Consider the following 23,905-nt stretch of genomic DNA (forward strand, 5'->3'; position numbering starts at 1 on the left):
CCAGATTATAGTCATTAAGACTTCAGAAATATTCCAGCTCTTAAATACACATGGTAGGACTGCACTTCTCCATCCCTTTTCAAGTTATGAGAGTCTATGTGAATTTCTTTGGCCAATAATGCAAGAAGTAATGTGTGCCATTTCTTACATACATTTTTAAGAGTCAGTTTGTAATTTACCATGTTTTCTTCCCACTGCTTTAGTGACTGTGGGAGAAACTGCTGAGATGTAGCCTTGTCAGCTTGAGTCCCTGGGTATCTACAATGAGCAGAGATCCCCTACTGTCTCACCCTGGATATGTACTCCAAGAACTTCTGGATGAGCTTGCTCCTGAGCCAGAAACAAGTTCATCTTGACTGACTCAGCAAGAAAAGATTAATAGGAGTGTGCTGTATTCATTTCATAATATCTTTTTAAACTATAGAGAGCTAAGCAAAGTTTTTGCAAACACAAAATTTTAGTACTATGGGATATCAGTGAGAAGTACATAGCGGGGAGTGGACCTGATAATATTGTAGACAAGAACCAAATGGGTGCAGAAGGTAACGGGAAAGAAAAGAGTGGAAATAAAGATGGCTTGGATGTTTTACACCTGGCAGATAAATTGTAATGCCATTTATTTAGAGAATACTTGAGAGCAGAGGGAACAAGTTAAGAATATTTATTTTTGCCCTGAGGCCATTAGCTGTATCTAGCTGATGTCTGAAAATGAAAGTCTGAAATTCAAGAGGGAGGTCAGGGATATAGAGAAGAGAAAGCAGTCTCACATGTACTATGAACTGGTAATTCTTGTAAGTCTTTTACATATAATATCTCCTATAATGATTATAATTTTACCATTCCACTGGAAGAAATGAGGCACTCTAAGAGATTAAGCTACCCAGATTTGGCGGTACTATACATAAAGGAACAAATAAAGCCTGAGAGATATTATAGAGGAAACAGACAAGGAGACAAGGAAGACTATATTCAGGGTCAGGCAAAAGAAACAGGACACTAAATAGGAGCAGACATTTTTACAACCAAGTGACAGAGAATAGGTGTAGAGGACTACGTGCTCACAAACAAGACGTTCCCGATAAGTCCTGGTCTTGCAAATGAAGCAGGGCATTCCTTCCCTGCAAACAGGGAGGACAAAGGAGCCAGCTGCAAACAGCAGACCCTGGGGGCTGATTTATGTGTAAACATCTTCAAAATCCAGAAAGTCAGGAACGGTCAGAAAAACAACAATGTGTCTTGTGACTTGGCAACATTCCACAAATGACTGTATAAAATAAAGCAGAGCGTGTCGTTTGGGGCGGCTGCCATGTTTGTCTCATCCTGTGTTGTCTTGTGTGTTCATTCCTTTGTTTAGGGAACACACGGATCCCAACAATAGGTGCCACTGAGGCCAACGGGGAAAATATCAAGAAGTAATGGATTGTTGTTCATGTTGAATGCTCCAGAGAAAACTAACTAGATTAATCATCTTCAAACTATTTAATTTTGCTTCCAAATGGATAACTTCTGAGAGGCAAAAGCTGAAAATTACTTCATTTCTGATATATTGATATTCTGTAGGCTGTTAAACTAAACAAATCTCAAAGATGAGGCATTTTATGAGCACTACACCTCATGTTTGCCTAAATTAGAATCCAAAGAATTAAGTATCATTAGGAATACTTTTTAAATTTCTTCAGATAGAAAAAGTCTCCAGCAAAGATGACCCAACAGATGTTGAATGAACCCCTTAACATGACTAAGTCATACAGGTAAATTAATTCCACAGATTGCTCTCAAAAGCAATCGGAATCTCAGGGCTGATGTTGGTGTGCCAGCAACACACGTTCCTGATGGGTCATAATGTTTAATGAGATGCATGGGAACCTCTGAACGGGATGAACATTCAAGTGATCTTCAGGGAAATCCTGAATTAGAATGAGCTCCAATAATTTAATTGAAAGGTCACATAGGTGAGTGACTATTATAAAATCTGTAATATAATGGAAGCATTGTTCTCACACAAGTGGCAGTTAAGAACTTTAGGTCAAGGGCTTATCTCATTTTTAGACTCATAATAAGACAATACTCTTTACTTTTAGAAAATGTCAACATTTCTCTAAGGAAAAATTACTTAAGAGAAAATATTTGCACTTTTTCTATTAACTATATCCGAAGAGAGGCAACATTTTAAGTAACAAAGGTATATATCACATCTGTAGAAACATGTAAAAAAAAAATTTTGGACTACTATATGCTTTTGCCAATCCTTAGCAATCAACGATTCTTGCAGGTACTGATTCTATTATTAGAAAACAGCGTTTGATTTACCTATTTGTCCCATAGGGGTCTCCACTTTTGTTGTTTTGTACTTGTATTACTTTTATTCTTAAAAAGCTAGTGAAAGCAAAACTTCAAATACAACTTCACCTAAGTGAAGAATGTTTACAACATTTATTGGTCATTTAGTGAACAAACTTAACCAACATAATCAGAATTAATTTAATTTTTTCATTAGAAAGTTGTTGTCAGTTTCCAAGTAAAAACTATGATTTATAGTTAGTCAAATTTACTCTCATATACTTTAGGGAATAATGTCCACTGTATATCCCTCAAAACTAAAAACAGGACACAGCCAATTTTAAAATTAAAATATTTTGAACATTGTCTACTCTGATTATAATTAGCACAGATATTATTTACTTTTCCTTTATTCTCATCAAATGTAGATTAAAAATAAAATTGAATTTCTGCCATCAAGATAATTAACATTTTTATAATATAGTTCCATGTCATTGATGTCCAGCCTTTTCTTTATTTAAATAAAAATTTATTTCACTTTTTAAAAATTATAAAATTTTCATGCCTATCAAATGCCCATTCTTAGGCACTATCCAATTATTTTCCACATCTAGGTATACGTACAACCTGTTCATCCCTTCTCTGCTTGAGTTCCAATTAACTCGGATATTCAGCAGGCTCCTTATGACTGTGATGTCATTATCCTTCAAAGTCTTCTGCTCCATCCACTTTGAAGTAACCTATTAGTGATCTCAAAATAGTTCTTAAAATTTTCTTTCAATTATGCCCACTTATAAGCATAAGTTAATTGGCCCAAGGCCAATATTTAAAAAAAAAAAAAAAAAAAGCCACATGACCTAAAAACAAAATGCTGTTTTTGTATAATTTTTAAATGTAATGTTTCCTGTAAGCAGCCTTGATAACTAAAATAGTAACTTTTTTTTTTTTTCTTTTTGAGATAGAGTCTTGCTCTGTTGCCCAGACTGGAGCACAGTGATGCAATCACAGCTCACCATAGCTTTGATCTCCCAGGCACAAGCAATCCTCCAGCTTCAGTCTCCCAAGTAGCTAGGACTACAGGCACATGCCACCATGCCCCGGATAATTATTTTTTTCTTTTTTTCTTTTTTTTTTTTTTGTAGAGATAGGGTCTCACCTTGTTTCCCAGGCTAGTCTCAAAATCCTGGGCCCAAGTGATCCTTCTGTTTAGGCCTTCAAAAGTGTTGGGATTACAGCTGTTAGCTACCATGCCAGGCTAAAATAAATAGTAACTTTCTAATTTTATATATATATATATATGTTTGTACCAATATATATTCCACTTTTCTGTGTGGATTTTAGACACCCCTAAAATACATTAAATAAACTAGAAACATTTAAATAACAAATAAAAATAATGATGGACAGTCATGTGATAAGAAGCCAGAAAAACAATGAAGCCAGATGTGTCATTGTGAAAGACTCCATATCTCTATGACAGAAGTGATATGAAATGTGCAATAGCCAAAATATTTAAAATCATGTAAATAACCTGTGTCGACTTGAAAATCTTGACTCTTTCATGACAGATGGTGAACAGAAAGGCTATTCTCAACTTATATCAATAATGGGGTAGAAAAGTTGGCAGTGCTGTAACACTGAGCAATAGAAATACACAAATTTATTGAGTATCCAGTTCACTGGTAAATAAAATGAAATAAATTCTGTAAAAATGTTTCCTTGACATATTTTTCACAGCAATCTACTGGCATTTTCTGTTCTATCCATTAAGTTACTAAACATGATGATTTCCCAGGGGTCATTTCTATATCACACTGAGACACTTGGCTCTTGTTACCTGAATCTGGAAAGAGCTTAGACTTGTTTCAAAGCACATTCTAATTCACCCTTTATCACTATCCTCTTTAAAGAAAATTTTCAAAGTATGAAAAGTATATTCACTTAACAACAAGTTTTACAGGTTAAAATTAGCATTAAAACAAAAATTTAAATAGTAAAAGTTTAAAAGTTCATGTGTTCGAAATAACAAAATTAAAATTTGGCTTCCAAATTGCTAAAACGAATTTGGACAAATCATTGTTTTTATCGACTACAGTAAATATTTGTTGTTCATTCAAAACAGATAATCCATAATGAGTTGATTTTATCTGCTAATAACTGATAATACTGAAATGAAAATAAAGTAAGGTTTAATTTTATGTTTTAGAATGCTGTGTTACTCTAACTAAACTGACTGGATTAAATAAGTGTATTTTAGTTTTTTGTAATCTCATGTTTTGTATATTTTATTGCTTTTATAAATAAATAAATCTAGAATTAAAGTTGGACAAACTGTATAACATGCAGTAATTATAAAACTATGTTAAAATATTTAAGAATAAATTTGTGAATATAACTTTTGCTTCTTTAAAATAAAAAGGAATGACCTTATAATGTGCTTAAAATATTGCTTATCTGTTTTACCTCTCTCCAGAATTAAATATATATATATATAAGCATATATAAGTTTAAAGTAATATAAATTATAGTTGCTGCCTAAATTTTTACCCATAACTCACTTCTTAGAACACAGAGTTTCCACTGAAATCAAAGTTAGCTCCATCCTTACTGAACTGTATTGGCTGAGGTTTTGAAAATATCTTTAGGCTTTATGTATGATATCTATCCTTTTTCATTGAATAGACTATGATTTCATCATTATATTTTATAATCACTTTTTCATCCAGAAATGCAAAATTTGAGGGCTGCAAAAGTAAATATTCCACCATCCTTATAAATATTTCATTATACAATATGTTTATTTACTTAAAAATATTTTGGCAGAGCCAACCTAATTCATTGCACATTTATTTAGTACAACTACTGTTGCTATTGTAGTAGCTTGAATGGTGCTCTGCCCTCTCCCCCACCACCAAAATATATTCATGTTCAAATCCCTGGAACATGTGAATATTACATTACCTGAAAAAGTCTCATTACAGATGTACTTATTTTAAGGACTTCTATGGTTTAGATATGGTTTATTTGGCCATGCCAAGTCTCATGTTAAAATTTATGTCCAGTGTTGAGGTGGGACCTGGTGGAAGGTGTCTGGGATGTGGAAGCAGATCCCTCATAAATGGCTTGGTGTGCAGGAGTGAGTCCTCACTATTCGTATCTGGGATAACTGGTTGTTGAAAAGAGACTAGCACCTCCTCCTGTCTCTCCTCTCCTTTCTCTCCCTGTAATGTCTGCTCCCCTCTGCCTGTCACCATAAATAGAAGTAGTCTGAGGCTCTTACCAGATACAGATGCCAGCACTATGCTTCTTGTACAACCTTCAGAACTATGAGCCAAATAAACCTCTTAATGAATTCCCCAGCCTCAGGTATTTCTTTACAGCAACACAAATGAACTAAGGAAAGGATCTTGAGATGTGATCATCCTAGATTACCCAGATGGGCCCTAAATCCAATAACAAGTGTCCTTCTAAGAAACAGGAGAAAAGACACCGACAAAAGTGGAGAAGGTGATGTGAAGACGGAGGCAGAAATTGCAGTGAAGAGGTCACAAGTCAGTGAAGTCAAGGGATGCCCACAGCCAACACAAACTAAAAGAGACAAGGAAAAATTCTCGTCTAGAACCTTCAGAGAGAGCATGGCCTGGATTATGCCTTGACTTCAGAGTTCTAGCCTCCAGAACTGTGAGAATTAAATGAGTGTTGTTTTAAGCCACAGAGGTTGTGGAAATTTGTTAGCGCAGTCTCAGGAAATGAATACAGCTGTAGACAGTCAAAGCGATTAGAAGATGATATAAATCAGAAAATGTGACTGACATGACTGTAATTTGCACAGATCCAAATGGGTATGGTGTCTACATAAGGATCCTACAACACAGTTTCCATATTTTGTATAATTGAAACTGCTGTGCTCTTTTGATTGCGCTCTCTCTCTCTCTTCCTCTCTCTTTCTCTCCACTGTGACTTTGCTCTCTCTCTCTCTCTGTTGCTGTATGATCCCAAAGAGCATGATGTTATTTTTATGGGTATTTATCTATTGATACTGCACAGGTATTGATCCCTGATTCTGTCTTCAGCATTGCTGGAAATGCAATGGAAGGAAGAGTCCAGTTGAGAATGAGTTCCTATTACAGGTAAAGATACCATTCCAATCGCATCCAGTACATAATGAAGGAATTCAAATCCCTGTAGGGATAGAAATGACTGCTTCTCCAACCTCTGTTCTATTCCTTCTTTCATACTCACAGAAATATGATTTATTTGGGAGAAATTAGTGGAGATTCTGGGATCTCACAGAGAATGGACTCCTTCCCAGTCACTTCTCAGTTACCTACCACAGAAAAACATTCCTAACAGATACACAAGTGAGAACTGCAAAGTGAGAAATCAATGTGGGTTACAGGAAACAGAAGATCTAAGATGAGAGGTGTGTAAAAGGCTGGATACGTTGCAGAGATCTGAAAGGGAAAGGAAAGCGCACTCCAGATAGACAAGCCTGGATTAAAGCTTTGGGGTGAGAATAAGCACAACATGTGTGACCTGGAATAGAGGAGACTGCCCTGCCTCCTAGAGAGAAGAAGCATGGATGTGATAGGATATTAAAACCAGGCACAGGTTTCATGGAGGGGAAGGAAAGAATGCCTTAAGGGAACAGTTTTTATTGGTTCTGTCATTTCCAGAATAAGAATACAATTAAGTGTGAATTAATAGTTTTAACTCTTAACCTACCACTACCCACCAAAGTGTCCGAGAACACTAGAGTCATTTGGTGAAACAAATAGAGAAGACAAAAAAAAATAAATAAATAAAATCACAGTTTGAAAATTCAAGTAACTTAAAAATATGCTAATCTGCCTCTTCTAACAGCTCTATAAATTCTCAGAAATTTTAAAAGTACGACAACTTGCTTGAGCATTCTGGCTACAGAATATCAGGCTGGTGATTATCATTCTGTAGGAACTTAACATTGATCAGTGTTTTCAGTGTTTTTTTGATGATCTTATAAATAAGACTTAGTAAAACTAACTCCTTGTGTTAAGATAGACAACAAAGATGCAGAATGCTAAAATGTTTCTGGAAAAAATAAATCCCTAACCATTCTGTTTATAATTTGTCTTATTTTAGTTTCATTTTACTTAGTAGCTGAGTACTTGCACAATTCCTCCTGACACATTTAAACACTAAATTATGAAATGTAATAGTTTCAAAGGTCCTCAGTCTTAAGTTGTCCTTTAAAGAACATCTCAAGCTTTGGCAAAAACCATTGGCTAATCTGTACAGTGGTTTTAATTCTTTGTTTTTATTATTGAGAAATGTATAGCTCATTTTTTTTCAAGAGCTTCTAGCAAAGCTTTAAAAGCAACCAATAATGTTGTAACATTTTAAAAACTGGATTAAAACCCTAGATTTTTTTTTATTTAGATTTACATCTAAAGAAACAACAAAACAGGGGAATAGATACGAAACATATCTAAATCTTGTTGAATTCTAGCAGTTGAAGATCTACTTCAAATAAATATATTTTCTTAAAAAAAGGTATCTCATAAGAACACTATACCCAGGTATGTTTTATTTTATTTTTAAATATGTTACTTAAAGGTTTAAAAAATTCTCTCCATGTAATCTTGAAAATAAATTACTTGAAGATGTCTGTGAGCTTAATGAGACATGAATAACAATGCAATAATGAGGTAGTTATTGTATAAAGAAATTGCAGATCCTTTCCTAATTCCTTGTGGACCTCAAACTTAGGAAGCCAAGTGGATGTGCAGGCTTGCCCCTTCCCCCTGCATGACCAGTGCTGTCCTCTGATCCACCACCTCCCTTAACCTTTCTGACTCTTTTACCCATACCCAGCATTAGATGATGGTGGTTATCATATTTGAGATGTCTTAAAATCACTGCTGCGGTTTCCTGCCAGTGATTACTAACAATGGCTAAATCGTTGCCATTGTTACAACACCACACTGAAAGAATTACTAAGCAAAAGTAATTTTCTTCTACTGCAGCAAAAGCAGAAAAACAAAGATCAATGTAATGGATTTTTTCTGCCAAGGAATTTAAATAATACAATTGTCCCTCAGTATTTGTGGGGGATGGATTCCAGGAACCCTCAGGGAGATAAAAGTCCTCAGATGTTCAAGTATCTTATATAAAATGGCATAACATTTGCATATAACCTATGTATATCTCCCCCCACACTTTACATCATCTCTAGGTTACTTCTAACACCTAATACAATGTAAATAGTTGTTACACTCTATTGTTTCCTATTTATATTTTGTATTATTTTATTGTCTTTTGTGTTCAAATATTTTCAATATATGGTTGTTTGAATCCCTAGATGGGAAACCCATGGACAAGGACAGTTGCCTGTAATTTATAGCATCTTTAATATTCTTATCAAATTATTGGGATTCTCCTTTTATTTATTTCATCTATTTGCAAATATATCTATCATCATCCCTCTCTTTGTATCATCCTATAAGGAAGAAGTAAGTGTGATCTTTTTTTCTTTTTTTTTAGAGATGGAGTCTTGCTATGTCACCCAAGCTGGAGTACAGTGGTGCAATCTCGGCTCACTGCAACCTTCACCTCCCAGGTTCAAGCAATTCTACTGCCTCAGCCTCTGGAGTAGCTGGAACTACAGACACACGCTGCCACACCTGGCCATTTCTTTTATGTTTTAGTAGAGACGGGGTTTCACTGTGTTGCCCAGGCTGGTCACGAACTCCTTGAGCTCAGGCAATCCGCCCACCCTGGCCTCCCAAAGTGCTAGGATTATAGGCATGAGCCACCGCACCTGGCCCTATGTGTGTTCTTGAGTTAATAATGCAATAAAGTCAGCATAAAATCTGTATGGCTTAATTTATTCATTAATTTGAACATACAACAAATATTTATGAAGCATCTACTACGTATCAAACACTTGTTCTAGAAGGAGGGGATTCAGTCATGAACAAATATAGACAAAAAATATGCCAGCCCTTAGGAGTTTTTATTTAGCCTGGACAGAAATAAATAAGTTACATAAGTAAGATGGGCAGATATTTTAAAAACAACATTAATAATATTAAACATATGCAGGCAAAAGACTGACAAAGTGGAGAACATGTGAACTTTTTAGAGACAAAGGAAGGTCTCTCTGAGAATGCACCTTCATGTGAAGACATGAAGGATGTGACTGAGTAGTCATGCAGATACATGCAAGAGAAGTCCTTCAGGCAACCCACCTGTGAGTGCCAAGCCCTGCCTATAAGAACAATGTGTCCAGGGTTTATGTCTCATCAGGGCCAGATGAGAGGTACTAGAGGACCTGGGCAGAAGAGTCATAATAACTAATGACTAATAACTAATGATGGGTGCTCACAGCCTTGTAAAAGAATCAAGCTGCCAGCTTTTTTGAGAAGAGACTGAAGAGGGGCCTAGAGTACCAGCAAATCCATGAGTGAGAAGATGCTGCCTTGGACTATTTTTTTAGAGTTTGGATATATTTTTAAAATGAAGCTAAAAAGACCTGGCGGACTAAATGTAGAGAGAGGGTGTCATCAAAATAGACCTTAACGATTTTGGCTTAAGCCATTGACACGAAGCCTGTAAGAGGAGCTAGATTAAGGCAGAATATATATTTTTAATGCAAGTATGTAAAATGGATGAAGGCAGTCAGGGAGATTTTCATTTCCTATTTTATTCTTTTCCACAATGTTTATGTGATTCATAAACTGCTGTAGTGATCAGAGAGGCATTTAAAATAATATATAAAGTTTTGCACATATTATAATGTATAATTTTATAATATATGCATAACAAAAAGTTGAATAACTCTATATAACTTTTACAATTACAAGAAATATATGACATTTAAAACTCTTTAGAAATGAATAAAAAGGCTGAGTTTGCTGCTGTAAGATAAGCACCAGTTTTTCCAGAGAAGCTTGAACTTGAATCCTGATTCTGTTACTTGCTTACTACGTAACCTTGCACATATTTCTTCATACGCTTTAATATTTAGTGTTCTCCTCTTTAAATTCTATATATGCAGTATTTGTTAACTGTGAAAATTAAGCAAAATACTCTACAGAGAGGCCTCTGCATATTGACGGAATAAAAAAATCATAATCAGGCCGGGCGCGGTGGCTCAAGCCTGTAATCCCAGCACTTTGGGAGGCCGAGGCGGGTGGATCACGAGGTCAGGAGATCGAGACTATCCTGGCTAACATGGTGAAACCCCGTCTCTACTAAAAATACAAAAAAACTAGCCGGGCGAGGTGGCGGGTGCCTGTAGTCTCAGCTACTTGGGAGGCTGAGGCGGGAGAATGGCGTGAACCCGGGAGGCGGAGCTTGCAGTGAGCCGAGATCACGCCACTGCACTCCAGCCTGGGAGACACAGCGAGACTCCATCTCAAAAAAAAAAAAAAAAAAAAAAAAAAAAAAAATCATAATCAAAATTACAATATTAATACGGCAAACAGCAAAGAGAATAATGACAGGAAAAATAGTAGCTTAGATTTCCTGTGCAGTCCCTATTACAGGATGAGCAACACTGTGATGAGCTCTTTACGTGTATTGTCGAGTGCGATCTTTACAGCAAACCTCTAAGGTGGGTGCCCTTATTGTCCCATTTTACAGAGGAGGAAAAGTTAACTTGTAGAAAGAAAATAGTTCGTAGACAGTAGACAGCTATTTGTCAGAAGACAAAAGCCCCTGAAGGTGCAGACCTGAAGGCCCATGGCGTTTTATCCTATCCATCCTATCCAGAAAGTTGAATGTCTTCCCTGAGCCAGGAAATCTCCATAATAGTAAGTAAATACCTCTCCATACTCATGTAAGATTTAACATTGGAGTAAATCCAAGGACAGCCAAAAAAAAATTATTCAGGCAAATGGAGATGCTCTTAAAGATGAATCCAGCTAATGCAGGGAGGACTAAAAATTAAAGAAACCTCTAAGTCTAAGTCTGCACAGATAGAGGCCAACATTAATTGTGATTAAACATTGGAAATAATGTTCAATCTATTTTCTCTGAAACACATTCTTTGGTAAATAAAATAGTTTGTGTTTATATTTTTTCTGGTTCTCTGTGATAGTTAAATTTTACATGTCAATTTGACTAGGCTACGGTGCCCAACTTCTTGGTCCAATACTAATATAGATATTTCTGTGAACATATTTTGTCGATGTGATTAATATCTACAATCGGTTGTCTTTTTTTTTTTTTTTTTTGAGACGGAGTCTTGCTCTGTCACCCAGGCTGGAGTGCTGTGGCCGGATCTCAGCTCACTGCAAGCTCCGCCTCCCAGGTTCCCGCCATTCTCCTGCCTCAGCCTCCCGAGTAGCTGGGACTACAGGCGCCCGCCACCTCGCCCGGCTAGTTTTTTGTATTTTTTAGTAGAGACGAGGTTTCACCGTGTTAGCCAGGATGGTCTCGATCTCCTGACCTTGTGATCCGCCCGTCTCGGCCTCCCAAAGTGCCGGTTGTCTTTAAGTAAAAAAGATGACCCTTGCTAATAGAGTTGGGTCTCATCCAGTGAGCTGAAGGCTTTAAGAGCAAAAACTGATTTCCCTGAGAAGAGGAGCCTCAAGAGTCTAACACAGAAATCCTCCCTGAATTTCCAGCTTCTTTGCCCTATACATGTTAGACTTGCCAGCACTCACAATCACATAAGCCAATTCCTTAAAATAAATCTACTTACCCATGTATCTATTACACACACATGCACACACACACACACACACACATCCTTTTGGTTCTGTTTCTCTAGAGAACTGTATAACCCTGAGAGATAAACTCTTTTCCTTTTTAAATCATTTTCCATTTATATAATTTTATTCCCATTAATAATGGTATCTTTATTACTTTTTTAACTTTGATGCTTTTCCAGTGCTTGGTGTTACTTTGGGTTTAATTTCTGGCTTGTCTTCTAGCATTCTAAAGGTCAACAGCACAAAATCTAAGTATTAATAATTCAAAATGAAAATTATGAAATTTCAAAAGACATTTAATCAAAATTTGATTTACACCTCTAGGACTATCTTTCAACATTATAACACAAGTTTTAAAAAGTTGAATTTTTAATGCTGCAGCAACATATAAACAAATATTAAGTCACTTTTTTCCCAAGCTTAAAAATTTGATTAAATTTGAATGGTTATTCTCTATTTTAAAGATAAAATTATTGTGTTTTGGCTGTATGTCATTTTTATATCTAATAAGATAATATCAACCTAACATAACTAATGACAGTATTTAATACTCTTAGGAATGTTCTAGACAATGCAGTTTAACAATTTTGTCAGTTTTTAAAATGTGAGAGAGAAGGATTATAGTAAGCAGTTCCTCAGAAATAAGGCTGAGTAAATTTAGTTGTTCCTATAGAAACCAATCATTAAAGTTTAAAAAGAAAAGATTGGGGGTGGAGGCGGAGTGAAGTGGCTGAATAGAAGCCTCCACCAATTGTCCTCCCTGCAAGAACACCAAATCAACTATCCACACAACAAAGCAAACATAAGAACCAAAAATCAGCTTAGGTAGCAGCTCAGCCACAGTTGGGCAGAGCACCAAGCAGGCTCCTGAGAGCCCAATTCCAGGCCGTGGCTTTTGGACAGTGTTTCTTGACCTGTAATAGACCAGAGGGGAGACTGGTGCCCTGAAGGGAGTGTCCCAGGCCTGACAGCACTCACCACAAGTTGACGACTGAAGGGCCCTGGGGCCTGGAATGAACATTGGCTATAGCCAGGCAGTACTCACTGTGAGCCTGGGGCAGTGGTGGCCATGGGGAGAGAGTCTGCTTGTTGTGGAAAGGGGAGGAAAGAGTGGGAAGGACTTTGTCTTGTGCCTTCTGTGCCAGCTCAGCCACAGCAGAAGAGAGTACCTCAGGACCAGGAGGGAATTTGCCACCCTGAAGCAAAGGACACAAGCCTGGCTGGCTTTGTCACCTGCTGATTGTAGAGCCCTAAGGCCTTTAGCAAACACAGGAGGTAGCCAGGCAGTGTGGTTACTGTGGGCCTTGGGTGAGATCCAGTGCTGTGCTGGCTTCAGGTCTGACTCAGTGCTATCCCAGTGTTGGTGGCCACAGAGGTGCTTGTGTCACCCCTACTCCAGCTCCAGGCATCTCAGAACAGAGAGAGAGACTCCTTTTGTTTGGGAGAAAGTAGGGGAAGAGATCCTGAGAGTTCTTCTGCATAGTATCCAAGACCATACGAGTCAATAATGAGGGGAATTTTGGAAACTACACAAATACATGGAAATTAAACAAAATGTTCCTGAATGACTACTGAGTCAATGAAGAAATTAAGAAGGAAATTTTAAAAATTCTTGAGACAAATGATAATGGCAAGTAGGTCTATGAAAAGGTGCTCAGTAGCATTGATCATCAGAGAAATGCAAATCAAAATTACAACATATAGGCAATATTATTATAAATGACAGTGAGGATGTGGAGGAAAGGCAACCCTTGTATTATACACTGTTGGTGGGAATGTATCTTAGTACAACCACTTACAGAAAACAGTTTGTAGTTTCCTCAAAAAACTAAAACAGAACTACCAGATGATCCAGAAATCCCACTACTAGGTATATACCCAAAAGAAAGGAAATCAGTGTATGGAAGAGACAGCTGCACTCCCATGTTTACTGCAGCACAATTCTCAACAGCCAAGATTTGGAAGCAAACTAAGTGTCCAACTACAGATGAATGGATTTTTAAAGTGTGGTACATATGAACAATGGAGTACTATTCAGTCATAAAAAAGAATGAGATCCTGTCATTTGCAATAACATGGATGGAACTGGAGATCATTATGTTAAATGAGATAACCCAGGTACAGAAAGATAAACTTTGCATATTCTCACTTATTTACAGGAGCACTTATTTACAGAGATAGAGAATAGAATGATGGTTACCAGAGGCTAAAAAGGGTAGTACAGGGGGCAGGGGGGTGGGGAGTGGGGATGGTTTATGAGTATAAAAATATAGGTAGATAGAATGAATAAGATCTAGAGTTGAATAGCACAGCAGGGTAACTGCAGTCAACAATAATTTATAGCACATTTAAAAATAACTAAAAGAGTATAATTGGATCATTTCTAACACATAGGGTAAATGCTTGAGAAGATGGATACCCCACTTTCTGTGATGGGATTATTACTAAATGTATGCCTTCATGAAAATATCTCATATTTCCCATGAACATATACATCTACTATGAACCCACTAAAATTAAAACTTAAAAGAATTAAAAGATCAGTTCAATACAGATCAGTTCAGTACAGATAGTGCACATCCAGTTTTGGCACACTTGAAAATGTTTATATAGAACAAGATAAAATAAAGGCTATGGTGAAGCTGGGATTTTAAAAGTTACAATGCATGACAATGCGCATATGAATATACATTTTAGTATTATTGAGATGTACATCAAATTTAGTTTTCAATAATCAGATTCTCAGGGTCTCATAGTTTTTATAAAATAGGATGAAAAACATAGCAATGTATAGAAAAATAACCATGAAGGTAGTTAAAGTGACAAAGAGATGTTATAACCATCATTTCCAATTGGCTTCGTTGATTGGTCACCTAGTGTGCATTTCTCTGATTCTGTTCTTAAGGAGTACCCTCATTTTTGTTCATGTACCCACACCTTAGTCACATAGCTCATAATCTTCAAAGAAAGCTAAAATAAATCTCATACTCCATGGGACAATCTTGATTGGCTGACTTTTTCAAGATAAACAGAAGGGATCTAAGTCTGTCCAGTCAGAGTGATCTCAGGACTCTTGCCTTGAAAGCATTTTTGTGCCCTCTCTGGTCGTGCATAAGGATGCATATGGCCACAGTAGCTGTTGGCAGACATATTACAGCCATGGAGAAACCAGTGTTACTACTAAGATAAATTTTCTGCCACAGAAGATAGAACAGAAATATTGGAAAAGAAGAAGAGAAACCAGACTTTTAGTAATATCATTGAGCCAACTGTTCTCAACTCTGCGTGAGTTATTATTTAATCTATATTAATCTATATTAAATTGAATTTTCTGTTACCTAGAACTAAGGAATCAGGTCACAATACATAATAACTGTTTTTGAATATATGTATTCCTAGATATTAACATCTGTAACTGAAAATATAATGGTTTTAAGGCGGTACCATGAGAGATTTAAATTTTACATAACAATAAGATTTTATTATTTTAATTATGCTAACTCTGATTTTACAGTTTGGGGGAAAGATGATGGATTATACAACTACATTCATAGATATGTATGTCAAGATGTAAAGATACTATTTTTCACTCTTGTGATAGTTTAATTCTTCCACTTGTCTAAAGAGAAAGATGTGTATACAATTTTCCAAAGTCCCTACTGGCACCATGATCCTGTTCTACAGCAAAGTTTATTTTAGTAAAAATATGAAATAACACATATAACAGGAACTTAAATTACAATTATTTGTCTCACAGGTAAACATCACTATCACACATCTATCAAGAAGGAAGTTTAATTCTGTTTAAAAAAAAGGAAATGTAAGCACTATTTGGTCTTTCCACTAATGTCTTAGTAAACTGACCAAAGTCACATCTTTAGAAGCAGTGATTTTTTTTCCCTGTTCCTCTGAGAATCTACAAATAATTACTTCTATCTGATTTTTAAATATTGTAGCATTTTTTTGGTTTTTATATATTAGGTTTTAATATTTGAGCCTGATTAGAGTATATTTATGAACAAGAATATACTCAATAAAACAATTAGTAAAGTTCCTCCAGGCACTAGAGGGAAAATATGCATTTATATATAAAACAGGAGATAAATTTGTAACAAATGTAAGGCAAACAAAAATGAGAATGTGAAGTTCTATTTCAGACCCCAAGGAAATAAAATACTAAAATCAGAATGCACAAACAACTCTTGCTCATTAGAAAATAATGTGATAAAATATCATTTATTTTCAAAATGCATGAGTTATAGAATAAATTGAGCATAGTCAGCCATGCCAAATTAAACTCCACAAGAAAATGAGAAAGAAATCTGAAAGATATCTGTAGCATAGTTAAGAAAATAAAAAATTCACCATAAACAGAAATGATGTTTTTGTGGAACTAAAATTAAATATTTCAAAAGTTAGAGAAAATATCTAATCACTCTGTATCCTGTGTGTATACACAAAATATGTATTTGTTTTATGAATGACTTTTAACTTGCTAATATAAAACCACAGCTTCAACTCTTTACTACTGCTAGCCCATATTCTATTATTAACCTTTGTATATGAAAATAGTATTGTTCTTAGGTATACTTCTTCAATGTCAAAGCTAGTAATTTAAATGATTAAAATATTAAAAATTTAAAGGAACTGGTGAATGTATGAATGCATTGGTATGCCAAATCACCATTTTCTTCATCTCTATGGACATCACAGAATTCATAATAAATATTTTATCAGCTACTATGTCCAGTGATCTCTATCATCACTACCAGTTGGAATGAACTGATAAGACGTCACATACACAGCTTTACATTTAAGTAAATTACAATAATTTTAACTTTATAAATATATGAAGAACACTATGGCTTTTGTATTTTTATGTTTTAATATGATTGTCAAAAGGATTATCTTTTTGATATCCTAACGTGTGTGAGGTGCCATCTCATTATGGTCTTCACTGGAATTTCACTCAGTGATGTTGAGCACCTTATCATACATCTATTGCCATTCTCACATCTTCTTTGGAGAAATGTCTATTCAGATTCTTTGCCCACTTTTTAACTGGTTTATTTTTCTATTTGCAATTGACTCATGTGAGTTTTCTATGTATTTTGGATATTAATCCCTTACCAGATATATGGCAAATATCTTCTCACAATCTGCAGGCTGTCATTTTATTATCTTGATTGTTTCCTTTGTTGTGCAGAAAATTTTTAGACTGATGTGGTCCCACTTGTTTGTTTTTGCTTTTGCTACCTGAGCTTTTTCTGTGACATCCAAAAAATCATAGTCAAGGGGCTATTCCTCTATAGTTTTTTCTTCTAGGAGTTTTATGTTTTCAGAGCTTATAAGTTTTCAATCTATTTTGAGTTCATTTTTATACGTTATATAAGACAAGGGTCCAGGGAATCTTTGAACACTCTTTGTGAGAATGTAATCTGGTGCAGCCATTATGGAAAATAGTATGGAAGTTCCTCAAAAAAATTAAAAATCTAATTACTATATGACCTAGCAATCCCTCTTCTGGGTATATGCCCAGATCAAATAATATCATACAGATATCTGCACTCCCATGTTCACTGAAGCATTATTTGTAGGAACCAACTTTTAAACAATCTGAGTGTCCATTGATTAATAGATAAGAAATTTACGTAATAGAATATTATTAAGCCTTATAAAAGAAGGTGATTCTGCCATTTGTGACAATGTAGATGAATCTGGAGGAATTATGCCAAGTTTAAAAAGCCAGACACAGAAAGAAGAATGCTGAATGATCTCACTTATATATGAAATCTAAAAAAAATAAAATTTGAATACATAGAAATAGAGTAGAATAGTGGTTACTGGGGATGGGGATAAAGAATGGGGGAAATGTAAGTCAAACGGTACAAAGTTGTTATGTAGGATGAATAAGCCTAGAGATCTAATGCACAATATGAGTACCATGACACTAATATTGTATTACATAATAGCAATTTGCTGAGAGAGTAGATTGTCAGTGCTCTAACAACACACACGAAGATAACAACATGAGGTGATGGATATGTAAATGTTTCTGACTATAGTAATCATTTTACTATATATGTATTTAACACATCACATTGTATATCTTAAATTTATACAAAAAAAGAACAAAATATTTTTACCATTTACATATATCTGAAAATTCCCTTTTTAATGTTTTCATTATTATATGAGTTAATCTAATATTAATAGGTACTTTTATAGAAATCCAAACTCAGTTCCACTTGTAGTATTAAAAAACTGCCAAAGTAATTAAAAACCTCCCCTTAGGCAAGAGAAGAGGGAAAAAATAAAATGCAAGCTTTTTATTTGAGGTGATATGAACAAAACAATAAGTTATGGTTTTAATTCGTTTTAACCACCGACTTACTGTATAGCTGCAAGATCTCTACTGTGTCATTTTCTAAGTGATTTTGGTCCCATCCACTAATTTTCCATTCCCAGCCCTGTTTTAAATGATTTCCTTGAGGGATGAATGAATGATTTCCTTGTGATAAATGAATGATATTTCTAAATATTCAAAATTATAGCTAGTAAGACCAAATAAATTAAAAGCAATGAGGAAATTGTGACAATAAACTTGATTTGCTACACCTTATAGTTAATTATATTTTATATAGTTCATTTTTAGTAATCAATATTCAAATTTATATGTCTTATTCTTCTTCAAAGGAGATAGAAATTAGTATTGTTATAGTCAGTTCATGAAGTGCCTATTGAAAAACTTAAATAAAAGCTAAATGAAAATTGGATTTGTGCAAAATAAGGAAAGCAATCACCGACAACTTTGTTTCAAGGTGTTATTTGATTTTACCTTTCAAAAATACATGTCATATGTTCAGGTGAATGTTGTTAATTTCAAAGTTGTAATCTTATCTGTATTTCATACCCCCTCACATTCTTAATATTTGCAAATCTTTGTTTTTAAAGGCATATATATTAGGCCAAAGGCAGATAAATATAGTAGCACAGTTCAGAGACTATAAAATAATAGTTGATGTTGCAATCCCATAAGCAGATTCAGAAGGAAGTTTCAAGAAAGTAGTTTCCAAAAATTATTTGTGCAATAGCAATATAATTAGATTAAATATATCACTTCTAAAAGTGATGCATTTTGGGGTGCAGTTTCTGCTTTAAAAGTGTGAATCTCATTAGTTTGTAATTACATCTTAAAATATAACTCAGATTGAAGAAATTTCTCTATAGTTCATTGATGTGTTTTTATACTCAGTAAAACAAGATGCTTAAATATCTGAATGTAAGATTCAAGTAGGATAAATAAAAAGAAGCTTCTGGTAGCTAAAGAAGCAGATGTTAAGTGAATCTGTCCTCATAACTCAGATGTTACAAAATATGGTCTTTTAGGCTAATATATTCTACCAGAACATTCAGAACTGAAAGTGATTAACAAGCCAATGCTTCACAATCAATAACAGGATGCATGCCTACTATTACAAATGCAGATATGATGTATTATGCATCCCCTCTACGAGTCAACATTTTAAAACACTGATTAAGCACTTGCTATTTGCAAGGCAATTTAGAAGTTCAAATAAAAGAATGTGGGTACATATGAAGAAATAACCAAAGACAGAATGTGATTGTCTAAAGTATAAGAATATTTTCATTCTGAAATTTATTTTATTAAATATAATCTGAGTAACATGGGAACAAAGTGGAGGGATCAATTATCTGTTTTAATGAGGCAGTCTTTCAATAATTCAAAATATAAGGCAAATCAATTGTATTCCATTGTAAAGAAGAAATCCATATTTTTTTAGCATTATAACACAAATAAAACACTAATGTCTCCCTAATTTTCTCATTTATTATCTTCCTGATGTTTTTCATTCTATGTTATTGAAGATAAATATCTATTATTTACTTTAAAAATAGTTATAAACAATGATAATAAATCATAACTATTTAATTATAATTAACCCAACTCTGTGTGCCTATGGAATTAAAACAACTTACATTTGTCATATAATATCAATACATTAAAAATGTTTACTAAATAGTATGATTGAGTGGTAATATCCACTAGGAACTTACATTTTTAGATAAGTCATGTATAGATTTGTTCAAAAAATTATCATTTTAAAATTCAAAATTCATACATTAACAACTATTAATCAGGATGCTGTGACTTTTTGGCAGGAAAAAAATCCTATTTATTTTATTATTTATACTATTACTTTGAGAAGTGGCTTATCACCAATTAGAAAAATAAATATTTAATTTATAGAAATTAACATATATATTTGAAGGAGACACTGTCCAACCTGGAAGAGTATGAACCTGGTAATGATATTATATGGGGACTTGTGAAAGCTGAATTAACGTATATTTTTTCTGGCAAACAAAAGATTTCATTTCATTGACAACTGAAACAAAATGGAGAAATAACAGGGAAGAGAGATAAGTTAAAAGAGGACAATAAAAATAAATCTGAGCTTGGAAAATATCATTCTGCATCAATTCTGTTGGTGAAAGAAGATGAGAGTGAAAACAGAATATTAATGTTGTAATAAATATATTATGAATAACAGCTATAAATTAAAGATATATATTTGATATATATGATTACTAAAAAATATAAGTGAACAGGATAATAACTATTGCTTTAAAAAAATAAGTGTTGAAAAATTCAGGTCAAGAGATACTAAAATGAACTCAAAAATTTCAATCCAATTTTCATAATTATTCATATTCCTTATGAAATCAATTATTTGCAAATCTGATAATATTTTGCCAAATGTTTTAATATACTCTTTTTATTATACAGCTTGATAAAATTAAAAGAAAAACATTTGTTTCCCATTGTCTGTTTTTTATACAAAAGGAGTGTCTGCTTTACTAAATGACACATTTTCTCAATGTTAGTATAATCCATATGTGAAATTATGTAGCTAAATATTCCTTAAGAGCACGTTTGTTCTATTTTAAAAGTCTATGCTAAAATCACAACAAAAACATCTGTTCATATCTAGAAATGAAAGTATTTTTAAAACATAATTTAAATTCTATGATGTGCATATCACTCTGGAGGAAGATGAGTATTTTGAAGAAAAAACGTTCAGTTGCATTTCACAAAAAGATCTTCTTAGTGAGCAGAGAAGTTATGAAAATAGATTTAGAATAAGAAAAGTACACAAATAGCTACATTATACTTACATACAGCTTACACTGGGTTACAATTCACTTTCTTTATACAAAATAATAATTTTGTAATAGCATCAACACTGCTTGGCAGGCGACTTAGTAAGGTGTGGGTAGCAGACAGGAGAAATGAAAATGAATTGGGCTAGAAAATGATGGCTGCTGTCAAGGATTGACACCCAAAGAGAAAGTCCAATTAAAGTTAAGAAATACAGACAGAGGAAGTCCTAGCCAGAGAAGTCTAACATCCAGAATCTAAAAGGAACTTACACCAACAAGCAGAAACCAACCCCAGTAAAACATGGGCAAAGGACACAGACAGACACTTTTGAAAAGAAGATATACAAGAAGCCAACAAGCATATGAAAAAATGCTCATCACTTAACAGAGAAATGCAAATCAAAAACCACAGCGAGATACCATCTCACACCAGTCAGATATTATTAAAAAATCAAAAAACAACAGATGCTGGCAAAGCTGTGGAGAAAAGAGAACACTTACTGTTGGTGGGAACGTAAACTAGTTCAGCCACTATAGAAGGTAGTTTGGAGATTTTGCAAAGAACTTAAAACAGAGCTACCATAAGATCCAGCAATCCCATTACTGGGTATGTACTCAAACGAAGACAGATCATTATACCAAAAAGACACATGCACTCAAGTTCATTGCTGCACTATTCACAATAGCAAAAACATGGAATCAAATTAGGTGCTAATGGTGGATTGGATAAAGAAAATGTAATACATATAAATTACAGAATACTATACAGTCATGAAAAAGAATGAAATTATGTCCTTCTCAGCAATATGGATGGAGCTGGATGCCATGATTAAAAAAATAATGTAGTATCAGAAAACTAAATACCACATATTCTCACTTATGATTAGGAGCTAAACATTGAGCATACAAGGATATAAACCTGGGAACAATAGACCCTGCAGACTACTAGAGAGTGTAGGAGAGGAAGGGGGTGTAGGTTGAAAAACTACCTATTGGATACTATCCTCCCTACCCAGAAGCAATATACCCATGTAACCAACCTGCACATGTGCCCCCTGTAACTAAAGTGAAAATAATAATAATAATAACAATAAAGAAATCCAGTGTGTATTTTATACTTATATTAAATTTCAATTTGGAATAATGGAGTGTTCAATAGCCCATGTAGCTAGTGACTACCCTATTGGACAACACAGACCTGGAGTTTTTCTGGAAGAGGACTCAAGAAACAGTTAACAGGAGTTGCCTCTCAGGAAGAAAACTAAGAGACTAGGGGTATAAAGAGAGAGCAACCTTACTTTTAACCACAAACACTTCTGTCTTGCTTGAATTATGTGTCAAGTATATGGATTGTCTATATAGAAAAAATACACCACAATAGACAGACACACAGACAGAGTCTTTGGGCAACACTAACAACAGCAAAGCTTCAAAGTCAGGGCAAACAAAGCAGAAACTAGGCAGAGGAAACTCGAAAACAGATGAGTTGGCTATTGAGTCATGTGATTAGGTTGGTCCTAAAACAGGCTACAGAATACTGCCTAGAGTGGGAGAAATATGATAGGAGTTCCTATCCAAATCACGTTATAGACTATCTAACAATATTATGAAAATGAAACATCAATTGAGAGTTTGTCTGAATCTCTGATTCCATTTCAAAGGCAGTTATAGTTGTAATGAGTACCATGCAACATGACATTTATATATATCCTTGGAATTTATCCGAGAAATGTAAGATATTTATTTTGTTTTATTCCACTGAAACTTTGATCTTTTGCATTTCCTCGTACAGGTAAAATCCTTGTACAGTTTTGCATGGAGATAGAAGTCATGAAGCCATGCTAGTTGAAATAAGTCGAGTCTATGAATTGAACTGACCCTATCTTGTATCTGAGTTCCAATAACTGGGCTATTTTCCCCCCTTCCATATAAGAAAGCACCATTCTGACCATTAATTTCAGGAGCCCCTTCCTGCTCTTGTCTCTCAGGCCTAACTCCTTTTCTCAATTACTAAAAGGAATCCATTTAATGCTGAGGTCTTTTCTGTTCAGACCAACCACGAACTGCCTACATCTCAGAGATTGACTCTATTTTTTTCCGATGTTGTTGGTATGTTAGTCTGGTCTTTTATTAATTAATCAAGTGAGCTTTTTCTTCCCATTTTATTCTCGTAATTGTGTCTGGTTTTTAGTCTCTCTGGCATTTCTCTGACCTGTCTCACTGTCCTGGAACCATGTTGAAAGTGGTTCTCTACCATTTGCATTCTACCATTTGCATTCTTCATTGCACATGGTTCAGGCCACAGTCTGTGTTTGATAAATACTAATTAGCTGGATAAGGAACTAAGTCATGATGCCAAGTTGCAGGATTATTAAATTATAATTGTAAAAATTACATTTTTAAAATAAAATGAATGAGGCAGACATAGTTTCTACCCTTAAACCTAGTGAAGAGGATGTCTGATGCCAGTTATATATGTGACAGTGCTGTATTCTTTCATGAAAGGTATTTCTCCAAGTTTATTTTACCATTTTTCTCTTTTTTAATTTTAATTTTATCATTCTACTCATTGTATTATTTTTCTGTATTTTTCTCAATGTTCTCATTTTCCAATTTTCCTTATTGTTTAATGTCAGTCTGCTATTGTGTATTGTGTTTTCCTCTGTATTAGTTTATTTCAAGACTTTTCTCCTTTTATTCAAAACTCTTAACCAACATCATGTAGTCTGGCACAGCATAGT

General features: G+C 34.5%; 1 protein-coding gene across 2 annotated transcripts in view; it reads right to left on the reverse strand.

Moving 5' to 3' along the window:
- EDIL3 (EGF like repeats and discoidin domains 3) overlaps positions 1-23,905 on the reverse strand; it is a 465,541-nt gene that overhangs the window by 277,074 nt on the left and 164,562 nt on the right. The gene's annotated exons all lie outside the window — the stretch shown is intronic.

This window comes from Macaca fascicularis, chromosome 6 (assembly GCF_037993035.2).
Source record: "Macaca fascicularis isolate 582-1 chromosome 6, T2T-MFA8v1.1".
In the NCBI taxonomy this organism is placed as follows: Eukaryota; Metazoa; Chordata; class Mammalia; order Primates; family Cercopithecidae; genus Macaca; species Macaca fascicularis.